The 18,065-nt window shown below is 35.8% G+C and overlaps 1 protein-coding gene across 4 annotated transcripts in view; it reads right to left on the bottom strand.

Annotated features, from left to right (window-relative positions):
* SRBD1 (S1 RNA binding domain 1) overlaps window positions 1-18,065 on the bottom strand; it is a 123,747-nt gene that overhangs the window by 19,541 nt on the left and 86,141 nt on the right. The gene's annotated exons all lie outside the window — the stretch shown is intronic.

Genomic DNA, 18,065 nt, shown 5'->3' with positions numbered 1-18,065 from the left:
TTTGCAACATCTTTGTCATGGTACAGATCTCTAGAATAAAGACACTCTTCATGTCCCTGTACTGTTTTTAATACGTATTTCCCTGCATCTTGTAAAACCAAGCTGTATTAAATACATGATTACTTACAAGGAATAATGCTTCTAGTCATCCCCTATGTCTTGTCTTTAATCTGACATTTATTTACTTATAAAATCTGTTTATTAAAAGTAAGATAATATTTTAAAAATAAAGATCACAAGTGCTGTACTTTTGCTCCTGCACACACAGACATTTGCAAAATTTTCCAATTTATGAGTATCACACAAAGGTATAGTTATTATTTACTAAAAGAACAAGCCAGGTATTGTATGAAGGTGGGAAATACATAAGGTCTGTATCAACCCCATAGCAACAGAATGTTTTAGATTTTGAACAGATATTTCTAGGAAGATTGGCAGGTCCTTGACCGAAGCACCACTAATGGAAATTCTTCCAGTTTTTCCAGTATTGTTCATAGTGTTTCCCCACTTTTCTCCTGAAAAGAAAATCAGTCACACTTGTCAAAGTTAAAAGTTCTGAAGCTCTAAGATTTCTTTTCCTCCCAAATGTAGGCATACTTCAGCCTGTAACTGCTAGATCCCCACACAAGCCCACCAGTGCTTAGAAGTCTGACCTGGAGGGAGAAGCCTCTCTAAATGCAGGAGCTAATTCAATCACTATGTTGGCTTAGCTTCAGGGCTCTTATACATCACTCATGTAAATCTGGGTTGATCTGTTGTGGTTGCATGATGCATTCATTTAGGACATCAAGCTGGATCCCAGCCAAGACACCAAAAACTTCTTCCACTACTTTGTTTTACCTTCTAAGCCATTCAGATCTTTTAAAGATTTCACGGTTAAGTTTAACATGCCAGTAGCACCAAGCTCAATCTACTAATACTGGTAGTTCATCAAACAGTGCTTAATAACCCCCCAAAAATCATAAAACTTCAGGCAATGTATTTCGTAGCTCCCTATTTCAGGTAATGTGATGTATTTTTCTTGATGTGATACATATTAAAGTTACTTACAAACAAGAAGCTTGTATTTCTGCAATATTACTCCTCCTATATAAACTTTGCATGCAAAAAAATATGTACATATGTAAGTACCAGCATTTGCACAGTCTTGGTCTTACAGCCACAAAGCTTACTTGCATACTTGGCAGACCAAACATCAGTTTCTACTCACTAAAGTGCTGCTACTACAACACAATAACTTCTTTTTTGAATAAAGAGGTATAAATAAAAACCCACACCCTTAAATGAAGTTCAGTATTTCTATTTTCTGACTTACTGAAGATGTAGCTTCTCTTAATGAGGATCTTCTATATGTGCCCTCCTCCTCCTGGCACTAACTGTGTAATATAGTAGAGCTACAGGTTTCCACCTCTCATGAACGTTCTTGCAAGGATGTATTTATATAACACAGCACAAGAAACAGAATAAACTGTTGAGAAACAACACCCACATCTTCTCTTCTCTGCCAAGTACAGCTGCCAAATACTGTGCTAGGTTTTTCACTAAATTTTTAATTTGAAGCTCATTGTAAGATAAAGATACCAATTTAACATTTTTTTTTTCATTGTGATGAAGGAAGACAAAAGAAGAAAAAAATGCAGAGGAAAAATCCTTCTGCTTTTAGGAAAGGCTATTGACTCCAAAGTACTTGGAAGTTGATGATGATATAGTTTCACAAGTTACATTAACAAGTTCCATTTACTGTAGCAGTTCTCAGACACCTCTAAAAAAAAAATCTGGTCTAAACCAACTGCAAAGTATATAGAGTCTATAGAATATATAAAATATATCTAGTGGCAAAGAGATGACTAAACTGATGCTTCCCTAGGTTTTAGTCTCATTCATTAACATGATCATTCTTCAGGAGGAACAACATGCAGTTACATGATTCAAAACAGAAACATCCATCACTGTCTCCACAATGCCTTATAGCATAAGGCGCAGCAAAGAAGGAAATCCATTGATCTGACCTAATTTTTCTAAGCAGTTCTGTGGAAGAGATTTGATCCAGCAGAAGCTTTATTCCAGCCTGTGGAAAGTGAACCTAGATACTAATTCAGCCAACTATACTCCCTGCAAACCAAGGAAAGGATATATCACAACCAAAAGCTAAGTATCCTGAAATATCTCTTGACAGTGGAAGAAAGACCAGTGCTCATATATCCTCAGTTCCAAAAGCAAAGTTGGCATTTACCTAAAGATCAAGATCTGAATTTTGTGGATGTAATAGTTTGTGTAAAATTCACATGAGAGAATACACACATCTTGGAAAAACTGCATATTTCTCTTGCTAGGAAGACAAGAAGTTCTTAGGTCTCTCAAAGATGATTTGAATCTTTTTACTTTATTGCTGTTTGCCAGTCATCATTAAAATAATAAAATGAGACATGCATAAGTTTTTCTTTATTACTCCAACACATAAGAGTTGTACGACTTGGAATGCAAATCACAACACTTATGTGAAGGCATAGATAAAGTGAATGGGCAGATGTGACAGAATAGGATAACCATAAACCACTCCCTAAGTTAACAATCCCTAAGATACCAATACCTCACAGAAGTAAGATACTTTCAGCTAGCGAATAATGTTAAGTTGCAAAAGCTAGGAAAACTTTACACCTGGCAACTCTGCCTCCCAAGAAGCAGCTACTGGCCATCACAGCTTCCTTCGGCTATGATGAAGAAATTTCTAGACCTCTCTTTATACTGGTACAAAGCACAGAGAAGAGTTATGCACTTATTTTCTAAAAGTAGTTAAAAAATTATTATCCCAAAACCATTGCCAAGATGTCCTACAGCTAACAGGTTACACTTCAGAAAACTGTAAGTGCAGTGTGCTTTCCAGTTTTCCAACAGTTTCACTCATCATCTCAAATATCAGAGGTTAGACAGTGTTATATACTTCTGTGTACTATTTATATGCACTCAGGTGTTATCAGATTATTCAGACACTACTAGAGGCACACATACACCACGCTACTCACTCTCTACAATGGGTCTGTAAAGGCAGGAACGATGAACTGTTGCATTAAGAGCATCAGAATAAAACCTGCACAAATAAAGCCCAAGTTCAAAATGCAAGGCTGCTTTCAAAGTGAGCTTATGCAGAACTTCATGCTGCACGGCATTTGACAACCCTTTCACACACCATGGCAAATTGCTGCATCAGTTGATCCCCTGTGATCCCCTGCAAAGCTTTCTAAATAAAACACTCTCCTATGAACACTGACTCTGAATGTACCCTTATGCATGAGGGTGTTCCTGCTAGAACTATTAAGTATAGTCTTTAAGCTCAGAGTCAAGGTGGTCTGACAGCTATGTCTAACAAGTAGGAGCATGTCCTTTGGAGCAACTTCCAAACATCTTGAATTTACCACGCAAATAAGTTACTAAGGTTATATTAAAAGGATACTCAGAAACTACTTAATTTACCATTAAAATATTGGCACTGTTGCAACAGTAAATCTGAACCAGGAGACTTAATTTTATATGATGATTTTCAAACAATAAAAGCATCGATACTCCCAATTTATGGAAACTAAGGCCAGCAGAAATAAGGGACTTGACACAAACTGCAGGATGTCCAATGCAAATTCACAAACTTTTGTTTATCATCACTCTTCAGAAAACAAAGCCACCTTACTTCACAGATAATATTAGCAAGTAGTTAGACATCTGTTTGGTTTGAGCTTTTTGTGAGGAGGACTTAAGAAATTAATCTGCCTTAGAAATATTGGACACCAGGATTGTTGTTTGACTCAGTTTCAAGAGTAACAAACACTCACTGGAAATAATTAACATTATTAAAACCCTATCTGTTCCTTGAGAGGTTGCTACTGCAGCTGTAATTGAAAGCCCTTTTCCAGTTTCAAAAACCTGCTGATATATAAAAGGAAGGGAGTATTTTAAATAGCCTCTCAGCTCAGTTATTTCTAGCAGTATAGCAGTACAAACTGTAAAAATACATTTGTCATCAGCGTGGCAAATTTATCAAGTCAAAGAACCACAGCTCACATGAAGCCTGGAGGCTGTACTCAGTCCATCTACATGAGCATAAACAGTGGATCAGCACACTAACTTTGCCTGAACACTAGATTACTAGTGTTAGACTGGAACTGGCAGCTTTAACATGCAAGTAAATTACAAATTCAACCTCTTCACTTTCAGCAATTTAACCCCCCCCCCCAACACCAAAAACAATACACATAATTACAATGCATTTGGTTCCCTTTTCCTGGTTCCCTATAAACATCACAATTACAGAAAGTATGGTATGATTGCATGTGTCTCTGAAAGAGAAATGCAAACAGCTTAAAATTCTACTGCACAGCAATTCTTAAATAATTATTTTACATTTACAAACATTATCAGATATCAACGTGACCAGTCCGTGCATCGTTATTACTTTACAACGCCCACGAGTCAAGCAAGTCACCTTCCAACACAGTTGCACAGGAATTATTCATACCCTGCAGAGCCTACAAATCCAGTGCAGACATGACCTAACGATGCTGGTTAGAAAGCAGTGGGCAGGGGATGAGTCCTCAAGTCTGGGCAGCAACCTGCAGGTTCTTGACCCGGGCTCAGTATTTACAGTACTATAACAAGATCAGTATTCATTCTAAATACGACCGAGCTGTAGGCCAGACAATCTATTTTGGGTTTTGATCAAGTTATACCTCACTCGTCCTTTGAATCCGCAAAGGCAGCCTTCAATAAAGTAAATGCAATTTAACTTTTTTCTGTCTAAGTAAGTCCTGAAACACTTCTAACACTCCATAAAACATTTTGTTGGTACCTACCATTAACTTCTGTATCCACGAATTTTAATATTGGCGTGTGTGACCAGCCAACATGCCTCTTGAAATAATACTATTTTTTAATTTTAAAAAATGTGCAAACTGAATGACATTTACTGGAAGAGAAATTAGGTGGGACAACAGCAAAGTTCAAAAGCAAAGTTCAAAACTATATTATTTTACAGAGATTCAACCCATGGAAATGTGTTTTAAAATTGAAAAAAGAGAAAAACATTACTAGTGCTGTAACCTATATACAATTCACTGCATTTCAAATGCTTGTGAAACCACAAAAGCAAAATGCATTCATAAGAAGCCCTTAAGTACAGCAGGACTAATGTAGCAGAAATAGTCTAAGGAGATGCACCTTTTCATGTCCACAATTACAAAAAAAAAAAAAAAAAAAAAAAAAAAAAAAAAAAAGAAAGGCAGCACCTTACATGCCAGGTGGAAAAGTTGCAAAGGTTAGGAGTGGGGTTTTAATCTCTAGCATCCACTGGAAAATCCCTTCCAGTTAGATTCTAAGAAAACAAGCTTATCCCTCTGATGTTTGATAAAAGGGTCTAACTTCCAGTATTTCTTTTGAAGATTGCTTGTGGTTTCTCCAAATGTTATACTGTTATAGGATATATTGTTATTGTATGCACTTAACTCTCTTTCATTTCTTGTTTCAAAAATCCAAATTCTGTTTATTTTAACAGCATATTACTATCACTGAAATATCCCAAGAGAGAGAAATGGATTTGTATTCTCAAAGAAAATAATAGAACAAAAACAAAGTCCGTCAGCTCTAACATTAAAAAGAAAAAAAAAAGTACCAGTTTATCATGTCAATGCTTTGAGTTACTTGCAAGTAGCTGGAATTCATCTTATATTTACTCGTACTATACTGCTAAGATTGTTACACAAATTCAGTCCCACCGCTGACATGTCTGATGTCTAAAGTTAGGTTCTTTCATACGTGCAAGCTAGTAGCAAATGACATACATCCAAAAACACCTTCCTCTTTCCAGAGCAGATACCAGTTTTCTCCAATGCATATTGTTATGTGACCAAGAGGCTGATCTGAACTGTAACTATAAACAACCACATAATTCATGGAGATTTCAGAAGGACATTTTCCCCAATAAGTAGTAGAGGTGATCATCCAAATTACTGATGGTGAAAAGCCTTACATTTCAATTTCAGTCCAAATATGTATTTTGGAGTTCTTAAAGCTCTACAAATACAGGGTGGATATAATTATAAGGACCGTCAGAAGTGGAGTTTCACAGATCACATGGGTGAAAGGCAACACATTCAATTGGAGATTTTCCTGAAGAGTGATGAAGGATAAGAGAAAGAGAAAAAAGGAAGATCACACTAATAGAGGGAGAAGGAATTGTATAGCTTTTAGAGGGACAAGACAGAAGTCACGAAGTCTGAGTGAGTCTGTTCATCTGTGGGAATTCAGTTTTGTCTGAAGTCAGTGACCATCCATCACCCTGCAGCAGATGGGTGAGGAACAGCAGCTCCTGGGTATAGAGTTCCCGCCAGCCTCCCTCACAGCAAAGGGAGTCCCCAGGAGATGTGAGAAGCTTGGTAAGAGTGGACATAAATACACACACTTCTTCCAGCTCCACTGAAGACACGTTGGGATCTCTCTCGTTCATCTCTAACAAGGAACATGGTACTTGAAATACTCTTAAAAACTACAACAAAAACAAAAATTCATTTAAGGGTATCTCCTGGAAAGATTAGTACAGTTGATGCATATTTTATTGTATCCTAGGGGTCTCCTATAAGCAACTTCTTGTGCTCACTGACTTTCTCAAACTTAGTATTCAAACACACTCAGCAACTGCCACGCCAGGTGACTCATATCAGCAATGCACTGAGAATGTATTTGATAAAATGACATATGCATTCCCTCATTAGGAAAAAATGTAGATGCCAAACAGTGAAATTCCACATTCTTTTAATCCCACACCAACAGAATTAGTCAAGATATAATTAAGAAGAAAAAAAAAAAAAAAGGTTTTTATTTAAGGTGACACCACCTCCTGAAAATGCTTGCTGAAAAAACATAAAGGAAATTCAGCCTTCCTCAGCTCTCTGGTCCCTACCTTTTTCTATTTTTAAAGCAGATCAGTTCAAATAGAATATGCTTTAAGAACACTTGCAGATTCTACTGCTATCTCCCTCTGTTCTGTTTGGCTCCTACTTTACTTTCATCAGGAGTTCCTTCCCCCTTGAACCCCAACCTCTACAACAGCCCAGCTAAAAGCAAAAATCAGCTAGGACTGAAATAGAATGCAAGACACTGTCATGCAGAAGACAGCCAAAACCAAATAAAGCAAGCTTATTTTCTCTGCTTATTAAAAAGCAGAGAAAATAAATGTGATTGACATATGGCAACTCAAAAAAGTCACTCAGAGTAGTGTTGACTGAATGACCCGTGGAAGACTGAAAGCTGACAGAAAACCAGGAAACATGTGGAAAAACAGAAGTCAGCTCAGTTACCAGCATTTATGGATTTGACAGGCAGAGTACATAAGCATCCATTGTGTCATTCACATCTTTGATAAATGAAACCAATTTCAGCACCACTCATTACATATAACAGCAACGCATATTTAAAGCAAAAGCATAAGTAACTAATCGGGTAAAAAAATCAGTAAGATGTAGTAAGTTTGTGTCTTCAAAAATCTGTTCTGCACTAAGCCCAATAAAAATTGCATTAAGACATATATTTAGTACATCTAGTACATATTTATAAACAGCATAAACAAAATGTTTGCACATTGGAGGTTGAAAAGTTGACAGAACTCAATAATAAATGAGCTGTGCTAACTTGTCAGCACTAAAAACTTAAGCTCTCAATGACAATTTTTACAAGTGAACAAGAACACAAACATTTCTGTCATTCTCAAAACCAAACATTTCAGAACCACCATGGCTATTGACAGTATATGATCATTACTAGTAATGTGATTAGCGTAATATAAAAAGTGAGAAATCAAAATTAACTAGTAGAATGGCATAAACAAGAACAGTGCATGTACTACCCCATAAAAAAAAAAAAAAAAAGCAATTGAGTACTCTTGCACTATCCATATTTTTTCAAAACCAAATAAGACTTCAGCAGGTGGAATGGAAAAAGCACAAATCACTTATTTTATCAGCATCCCTGACAGATGCTGTGATTTGTAGGCTCATAAGATAGCCCTTACTTATATTTGAGATCTGGAAGTTCTTTCAAAAGGTTTCTTTAAAACATTAAACATACAGTACTTAAATTATTTGTAAATGTGTAAAATAATGTATAATTTTTTAGTGCAACAAAGTTATAAAAAAAATGTTTGGGAAAAAGTTTTCTTAGGTATCCTCTAGTGGAATACTTGTAAATAATCACTGTATTACTATCACTGACTTACAAAGTTTACAAGATACTTATCAGGTTACAGAGTTTTTAACTACTGCACATACAAATATATTAACTGCAAATCAGTAATCCGATCACTATTTCCCTTGAAAATTCTTTTATTTTATAAAGGATCTAAAACCTAATTAAAGTTTTAGGCAAGCTTGGGAAAAACAAAAAATAAAATAAGAAATAAAGTATTTGAAAACTTAAGATTTAATACTTTAGGAAAGTCCTAAAACATAATTTTAAAAACAGCTATCTTTATGAATTCCGATTACAAAAGCATTTAATTCAAAAAGCAACTACTGACTCAGGTTTTGATAACGTTTGTAAGGTAGGGGGAATAGGGTTCTCTATTTCTACAAACATTTACAACTGCAAGCTGGTATATTATCGAGCAAGAACAGAACTAAAACTACCTCTGACTTTGCAGCACTTATTTATCTCTGTCTCTCACCACTTGCAGATGACTTATGACTTACAGAATCAAGGCCTGCTCCACTGAAATCACTGTCTGATGTCCCTCTATGTTCATCAAGGACAAAAGTTTAGTAGCAGTTTTATCTGCGCATTGCAGGACTGGGAGTTAAGAGATGAGGTACCACATGGATCAACCAAATTATTAGATAGGATTATTCAATGTGTGCCTGCTTTGGCAAACTAGTTATAGTAAAATAATTCAGAATTTTTAAATATGAAAGAATAAATTATTATTCAGTGTTTTTTTTCTGTATAGAATTTGTATTTTAAGAACACCAAAAGACAGTTTTTAAATAACTCAGATTAAGAGCTACCAAAGTTTACTGATCAGCTACTTGAATACTGAGTTTATGTTCAACTTAAGTAAAAAGGCGATCCTGCAGGAGATAGGAAATTTTCAGGAGCTATGGTAGATAGTTCAGCAGACTTAGAAGAATATTAGCTTTCCATGTGATTGCAAAAACTAAGAAAAGTTCAAGGCTGACAAAATACAAAGCACCAGAGGAAAAGTTTCAGAATACCACTCTACTTTTTACTCTTTAAAAGCACCGGGAGTCAAGAATGTGAAGAGGAAAATACAGTTTCTAAGAGTCTAGAAAATCTGCACGTTAGAGTACTGCATTCTCAAAAACTCTGAAGTCACTTCATAAAAAACATTCAAAGTACTCTTAACTTCTTCTAACTTTCAGTGGCAGAAAATGCATAGCTGGTACTGCAGAGAAACAAAGTGGTGACTTTTGGTTTTGGTGTACTTACTCGGGCTACTTTGACCCGTAGGTGACCAAACTTCTGGGAGATATTTGCTTACAGTAACAGTTGTGGGTTTGGTAGCATATTGTGAAATTGGAATAGCAATAACCTCCCCTGCCACAGTCACATACACATTGCAGAACCTTTAATCTTCACATTACTTTGATACAGGTACCCGAGAACAGTCCCAGTTTCACAGATGACAAATCAAGAACTTAGTAATTTCACAAGAACTTATTAATTTCTTTTAAACTAAAAAAGAAGTAAATGAAACAGAAAGGATCAAAACTCTTCATTTCCCAACTGCAACCCAAGCATCATTACCCAGAAGCAAATAGCATACATTTTGCTTCTCCAATATTTTATGATGTTAATGCACTCATCACTATGTTCACTGATTGCTTGGCCCAGGGTCAGTTTACAGATGTTTTTGTATCTTTGTTTTGAGTTGTTCTATGCATCAATGTAAAAACCAATTATAAACACAGCCTCTGAAGTGAATGATATTCAGAACTAATAACAACATCTCATTAAACCATTGTCTTTTTTACAGAAGGAGTAAAAAAAATGCCATAACTGAACCCATTGTGTCCTCTTTCAGAGCAAGTGCTCATACGACCAGTTCACTGAGAAAAATTAGGCTGCCCTCTTTCACTAAGTTATTTTGAAGTAGGAATCAAGATTTTTATTTAACTAGGTTGTCCCCTCAGACTAACATATTTAAGGTCTGGACAAGAACCTGGAAAACAAAACCTTATAATACCACAGTCAAATCCTAGCAGCGGGAAAAGTGTCTTCAAAAACTGATCACAAGTTCTCCTGTTGCAACTTAACTGCTAGCAACATCAATTGGACCACCTCACATGAACAATCAAAGAAGGCAAATGCCTCTCACACTGTTTCAGTTAAGCATATTCCTAAGATGCTGTCTTTGTAAAACAATGTGAAAAAAAATTAAAAATGGCCTTTACTTGGATTTGGGCGTTGGTAGGTTTTTTTGTTTGTTGCTGCTGGGTTGTTTTTGGTTTTGTTTTGTTTTTTTAGTTAGATAGGATTTCTGAGGAACAGATTTTTATCATTTCATGTACACTTCTAAAAGAGACCTGGAAGCTGACATCCAAATGGCTCAAGTTATGTGCATACCAAAGACCTCTACATATGAGGTATGGAAACCTGGTCCAAAGTATACTGAATTAAAGGTAAATTAGGAAAATGAGAAGAGAGCATTGCACATAGCTTCACACAGATTAAGTCACATCATATGAGAGAAACAATTACTTCCTCTTGAAAATGTTTCTCAAACAAAGAGAAAACACTTCTAGCCACATCAACCATTTTGAAATTTATACTTTGAACAAACAATAAGCTACAACTGATGCTTTTTATGATGGCTTATGCACAAATATGTTCTTTAAGTACTTTCAGCCTTCTCCATCATTCAATTCTAAAGCTACAGAAAGGCACTGGATACCTCATCAGATTTCTTCCCTTTCCAATCTGCACATGCTGTACCTCATCACACTAAAATATACGTTTACTTCATCTGAAATTCTGTCTTCAAGTCATAGCTACTGAAAGAGTTTGCTTGGGGAGGTGCAGCATTAGAATATTTTCAACAGCTACTAATACAAACAAGCATAAATTCAGCAAACAGTTTGCTATGCAAAACTTATTACACAGCAGACTGAAACTTCACCAACAAAACTCATTTGTCACATACAAGTGTGTTTAATACAGAACAGTTCCAGCTTGCTGATATCTTCAGATATCAGGAATGTCACCACGCTGACATTTTCAGAAGATTATTGCACATGCACATTCACAATAGTGAATGGAAATCACTATTATTTTGAACTACTTAGAAGGTTTCATAAAGCATTCATGCATTTAAATAATTTAGATATTAATCTATTTTCTATTTGTCCTAGTGATGTACCTTGCATTTTATGGATGGTATGGAAGAAAAAAAGGCAAAAAAAAGAAAACCACTCATGGAAAAAAGCCCTTCTGAAAGGTATCTCAAATTCAGGATGCAGATACCCCAAGAGATAGAAGCCTTAGAAAATTTCTTCTCAAAGCCCTGAATAACTAACCCCAACAACACATTAAGATATGCCATTTACTTGGGATACTGGTTTTTCCGGAAAGATTATGGCAGAAGCATAGTGCCTTACTAAATAGAGCTGGGAAATTATATGGTACCTAGTAATAGAGACATGGGATCAGATCTCAGGATGTGATAAAAGAGAGAGACAGTCTAATGACATGCACACAGAGGGAAGGAATGCTGTGAAAATAAAGAGTATGGACATACTATTTTGCATACACTTCAAGGCAATTTTATTTATTTCTTATCCACACAAGTGCTTTCAGTAAAATGCCTGGGTTCTGTGACAGCACGACTCAGAATAGAGCACTTTTAACAGCAGCCCTCAGAGAAACAAGGAAAAGCTATGGCAAAACCAGATTTACTTGAGACATCCCTAACATATTCATTCATCATAGCATAAATACATAACATCCATCAACAAGCTTTACTACACCACCATAGACAGAAGCAGTTGCAGAGAAAGAAGTCAGCCCAGTCAACTTACATTTTCTAAGAAGACAAGATTGAGAACATGAGCAGACACACTGTTTTAGAACAGTCTTAATTAAAAGTAGCGTTTCTCTATAATTTAGGAATAAGTGAATCTGTCACTAACATAAACCTCTTTTGCTAAAGAGACAAATTTAAGAGGGCAGAACAGAAATAACATCTCCTTAACTCCTCCCCTCCAGCTCATTGCATCCATCAGATAAATTAAAATAAAATGAAGGACAACTATAAGGCAGGAATAAAGGCTGGGGGAAAAATAATCAAACAGATGGGGAGGGGTTTAACATTTACAAAGAATGTCCAGATTATCAATGCACCTACTTTGAGTTTTGTAATGTCTAAATTTATGCTAACCTAAAGGGAGCAAATAGGTACAAGAATCCATTCCCAGCAGCACTTCTATACAAGTTGAGAAGTAAAATTAAAATAAAGCATCATCACTTAAAACAACTAATTAGAGGAAAGAGGGAAAAAATTGTGTTACAAGGCTACTTAATTCCTCTTCCCAGATAAATGTGTCATAAAAAGTCCAAGTTCACAAAAGAATTTTTATTTTGCTCCGTGATAATAACATACAGCACTTAAACTACTGCAAATAAGAATAACACTTGCTCTTCTAAAGCAAGTGAGTTTGAAGGTTGAATGTATGCTTACCTGGTTGAAAATAACATTTTTCACTGAACCTTTAACTTGCAAGCCACAATCTCTGTGATTGCAAATCACTAGTGTTTCAGTCCTTAATTGATTGATAAACATTCTGTCTTTACATATCCTTCTTTAAAAAAAGGCATCATATGAAATGACAATACACATTATTGAAAATGTACCACTGATTGCTAAATAAGGAATACCTGCAAAAGTTACTATTAAATATGTAACTAAAAATCAAGTTACCAATTTTAAATGTTAAGTCCCATTGCTGGCTACTTGTAAGAAAAATCCCACCTGTGTTACAATGCATGGGAACAGTGTGAAGCGGCAGCTTATTGGTTACTCTCATCTGTTCTCCGCATTCTCCTATTCATTTTTAAACAAAGACTGTTTATTTGCAAACAATAGTACATGAAAACAGTGTTTTCCCATAGCAAATGACATGGCAGACAGCATTTCAAAACAGTCATCACGTTCACTGCACCCAACAGGACAGTAGCCATTTACCTGCACCCCTGTATTTCCAAGTGCAGTTCAAGGTCCTGGTACTGCCCTCTGCATTTTGCACAGTTCGGGTCAAACTTCACAACAGCTCAACTTTCCTTTGAAACACTGCCACGCTGGGGCTGTTTAAGAATGAAATCTGCTTGCCCTTAGGGCTTGATAGAGTTAAAGGGCAAAATCCTGGCTCCATTTAAAGTCAGTGGGCAGTTTGCCATTTAATTCAATTGATCTAGTATTTCACAGTGACCTTAAGGGTATATCAAAAAGCTTGTACCCATGTATCCTGCCTTTGCTTGCAGGGATAGTGGTGGCATGTATTAGTTTTTAACAGTAATGTCTGGGTAGCAACTAGAATGCTTTTACTTTGAAAGTTCACATGAAGCTTGCAAGCATTCAAAAATTATTTCAAAATTCAGAAACTACAGAACAGGCACTTTGGAAAACATTCACTTCCACTTAGTCCAGGTCATTTTAAAGAAAAAGATTAAGCAAATAGTATCTTATTTCACATGGTTTTTAATATTAACTGTGGCCATATCAGTGCCAAATCACAAATTACCTTCAAGCCGTTTGCAGACACAGCATAAGCAGGACATATTTCACGTTACCACCTCAGCATCTAAACAAACTACAGTGGCATGGGGTTGGATGAATCTATCAGTTTGTGTATCACCATGTGTAGGTGCAAATCTACAGGGAAGATTTTATAAAAGCAACTAACTAGCTAAGAGAATAGATGATCAGAAATTCTAACTATGGTATATAGAAAATAAGTTTTTAATCTATCAGCATCTCAACAACCTATGATTACTTGTAATTTGTTACACTATTACTCACATCCTTATAAAACAAGGTTTAAATGCTCCCAAACACAAATCCCAAAAATTTACTCTTACAGGACTGTACAGATAACCTGAGGAAAATCCCAAATATTTCCTCATGTTTTACTCCTCACACTCAAGTAAGACCATCCATCCAGTGACAGATGCCAGGATGCTTGGATCTCCGCTTTTTTCAGATCCCTTATGTAAAGAGTAATCTCTTTCAAAGTGAAAAATATTCCTCTTCCCTTTCAGCTAATGTATATGGGTACTTTATATCCTTATTTAGAAACTTGGCAAGAAATGCATAGTGTAACTGATTTTGCATAATGTCTCTCCTTCTTTCAGCTTTCTGACATAATATTAAAGACCAACTCAGCAAAGCTGACAGCAGAATAATTGTGTTATACACTGCTTTCTCAGTTTTGGACTAGAAATTAAATCAATAATCATTGCTCAGAAAAATTGTTAATTTTTTTCTCACACCCCAAATTCCAAAAATAAATAGTAATAAAGGCTGCAGATAGTAATTTTTATCTTGAGGCAGACACCGCAGTATTTGTACACTCATTAAAAAACATCTTCCACTTATTTTCATCATGTAAAATGAAAAGATATTCCATCACTGAAATTACGACACAGCCAAGCACAAACCTAGCTAGCCCAGGAGAGGGAGAAATGGAAATGCCAATTAATCCAATTACTGACAGAGAAGCTATCAAGATGAGTACCTATCAGGTCAGGTTCAAAAACACATCAGAAGCACCAGTGTTAAAAAAAACAGAAAAGAAAAATGAAAAGAGAAAAAAAGCTCACGCTCCCTGTGCTGAGTAGCAGTATTAAATTCAGATGCAGGATTGTGTTTAGGTTGGACAGGCCCCAACAGTAGAACAAAGTCAGTCTGTCTTAGTACCATAACCAAATTCTACAAGTTAACAGCTTTTCATGAAAAGCTGCCATTTCAAAATGTCAATCAAACCTGAATATAAGTGGGAACTCCTGCAGAAATAACCAGCTGCAGGTTTGAAAAACATTTTTCACTGAAAGTGGAAACACAAAAGATGTTTGAATGAGATCTCTTTTCATTCCTGTAACAGTAGACGGTCATTTTCACAACATCAAGGACAAAAACACAAGACAAAATTGCAAATAATGTCTTGAAAGAACCATTTGCAGGGGTGATGAATGATTCAAGTTACAAATGACAGAATTATTGGCAAATGGAAACTCATCAATATGAAAGAGCTTCTCTTATAAGATTGCAGTTTCTCTCCACTTTTTCTCATTGTATCTGAATGATTAAGTTGTATGCATTAATTTCAATACACATTTAATATTCACTTTCTCACCTTGAGGCAGTAGATTGCACCAAGATCATCCGACTTGCAATATAAGAAGCATGTCTTTATGGGGGTTTAGGTGTTTAGTAAACAATTTAAATACTTTCAGTTAATAAAAATGCAGATTCTAACAGAGCAAAGCTAAAATTTATAATCTACCCACAGAGAGAACACAACTTTTCTAATTCAGTTTTGTACATCCAAACATAAGTCACATTTATACAATAAACCAAAAGAAAAATATTTATACAAGTGTACACCATAATGGAAAAGAAACTTACCAATATCGCTTTGGCCACATTCTCCATTTTAAAGAATACAGCAGGAACAAAAACATTTTCCCTATTCTCTGAAAGATGCACACCATCTCTGAAAATAAGTTTGCTGGACAAATTATCATCTTCATCAATTTCTTATTTAACAACTGGACTGATGTAGCAGTGATTTGTTTCAGAAATCTCCACATTCGATGCCACAAAACAAATTTAGCCAACACGGAGGCTCAGTGGAGAGTTATACCAGTATATAGGATTCCCCATCCCAAAAGGTAACACCTGCACTGTAATATCAATATGCACCTTTCTTATTATAAACAAGTAAGAAAGGAATAAATTGCACAGCAGATGAACACCTCAGTATGTTTGAAAGTTTAGAGTATTAATGTAGATATACTGCCTTGTACATATTTACCCAGCGTGACTATCAGTATGACCATCACGCAAATGAGAGAACATTAACTCCTTTTTCTTAAGTTATGCTTTTCACCAAAGAGAAAACACATTTACATGAGCTACATAAAGATCACCAATTAGGATGTGATGAAACAGCATAGTTATATTAAATGTAATTGAACATATTTAAGACTTAAAACTTGGAGGAGCTGGAAACAACATATGATTCTTCAGTAGTATTCAGTGAAAAAGAAGATGCTACACAAGATAAAACTGAAACAACTTATCACTCTAACGTCATTGTACTAAGATATCAGTTACATCATCCAATTTCACACTATAGAACTGTTTCTATAGAATAAATTAATTTCTGATATCCCAAATCTTGATCTTCGTATTGCATCAAGCTATATTTCTCTAGCTACAGGTTGCAGCACACTATCAAAGTTACCTGAGAATTTTTTCTTACACTCAAACTTCAGTAGAATCACAAGAGAAATTTATCAGTACTGCTCCCAACAAGAAGACAAAAATACAACAAGATGTTTCATAGTAAGTTCTCATTCTTATCACTTTATATCACCAGCATTTGTTTTTAAGAAAGCTGAAGTATAGATAGTCTGCGCTGAGGTTTTGGGGATGAATAATTAGCTATATGAAGAAATATTTGAAGAAAGATTAACTTGACCACAAAATGCTGCTACTGAGCCATTTAAAAAATAAGAGAGAAAAAAGGAAAGAAGGAAAGAAAAACTGTGCCAAACAGTGCCTTAGCAAGCAGTGTTTTTGAACATTCTCAGAGGCCTTTACTATTTACTTCAGGAAACAGCTTACAAGTTAAAACATGCTGGAGATTTTTTTTTTGTTGTTTTGATCTGCCAATTGTTAGTCAAGATTACTATTCATTTTACAGGAGTGTTAAGAATGCAAATGGTTAACAGTAGTATAAACTATATACTTGGTTTAAGTTTGAATGTCTAAAACTATTACACACTGCATTCATCTGCATTCCCTGTTTATGGGAATGAAATATGTAGTCATTTGAAGTCCACAATATGTATACTGTGTTTGTAATAACTGCAGATTTTACAAGCACATTATTCTTTCCATTAGGATTAAAACCTCACCGAATAGCAATTTGTGAAAGAATTCTAGCAGGGCCCTGAGCCCAGAACTCTGACCTCTGATGAGATGCTTGGCAGCAACAAACTCTAGGTCTAAGCAAAACATCTGGTTTGAGTTAGACTTCCTGAAAAAATAGCCCCTGTACTGGGGAAACTGGTATTCACTCAGCTTTGTCTATACACTTTGACTGACTGCAACACTGTTGCAGGGTGGGGGGAGGAAAAGGGAAAAAAAAAAAAAAAGCTTTGCCAGAATGCATGTCAATCACTGTAGACTTGGTGGCCTCCAAAGAGCCAGGCACTCACACTAGGAGACACTGTACGTGTTTGTTCATGCTTCTTGGGCTTTTTGCTATTGTACATCCTAGCTCAAGGTCTTTTTCAGAATTAGTGCCAACTCTAAATTATCTAATCCAAAACTACAGTCAAGCTCAAAATAAAAATTTTGCCTGAAGAAATACTTTCTGCAGAATTTTTTTAAACAATAATTGTTTTAGCGTCATTTTTCTTGCAAATTTAGACAATCACTGTCATCATAAATGAATGAGAATATTCCCAACAAAAACACAAACTCCCACTGCCAAGAAATTTGTAAGAACAGCAACAGCTTTTGGTTGGCTCCCAAAATTTTTCACAGGCAACACGTTTTTACATGCATTACGCAGATAACACAGTACCAGAGCACGGTACAGTGAGAATGCTGATACAGTGGGGCAGGGTGTTACCATCCTCCTGCTCGTTAGCATAATCAGAAAAAACTCTGACAGAAAGGGTTAAGAAAAGGGAAGAGCTGGTTCTTGCTTCTCGTTTTCCTGAGATGGAAAGTATACCGTATGACAGAGTAGGTGCAAATGAAGAAACGCACAACAGTTGCAGGCTCG

Source organism: Empidonax traillii, unplaced genomic scaffold (genome assembly GCF_003031625.1).
Source record: "Empidonax traillii isolate 1590-97213 ecotype Southwest subspecies unplaced genomic scaffold, ASM303162v1 scaffold193:size819438, whole genome shotgun sequence".
Lineage (NCBI taxonomy): Eukaryota > Metazoa > Chordata > Aves > Passeriformes > Tyrannidae > Empidonax > Empidonax traillii.
This window is presented reverse-complemented; position numbering and strand designations above follow the sequence as displayed.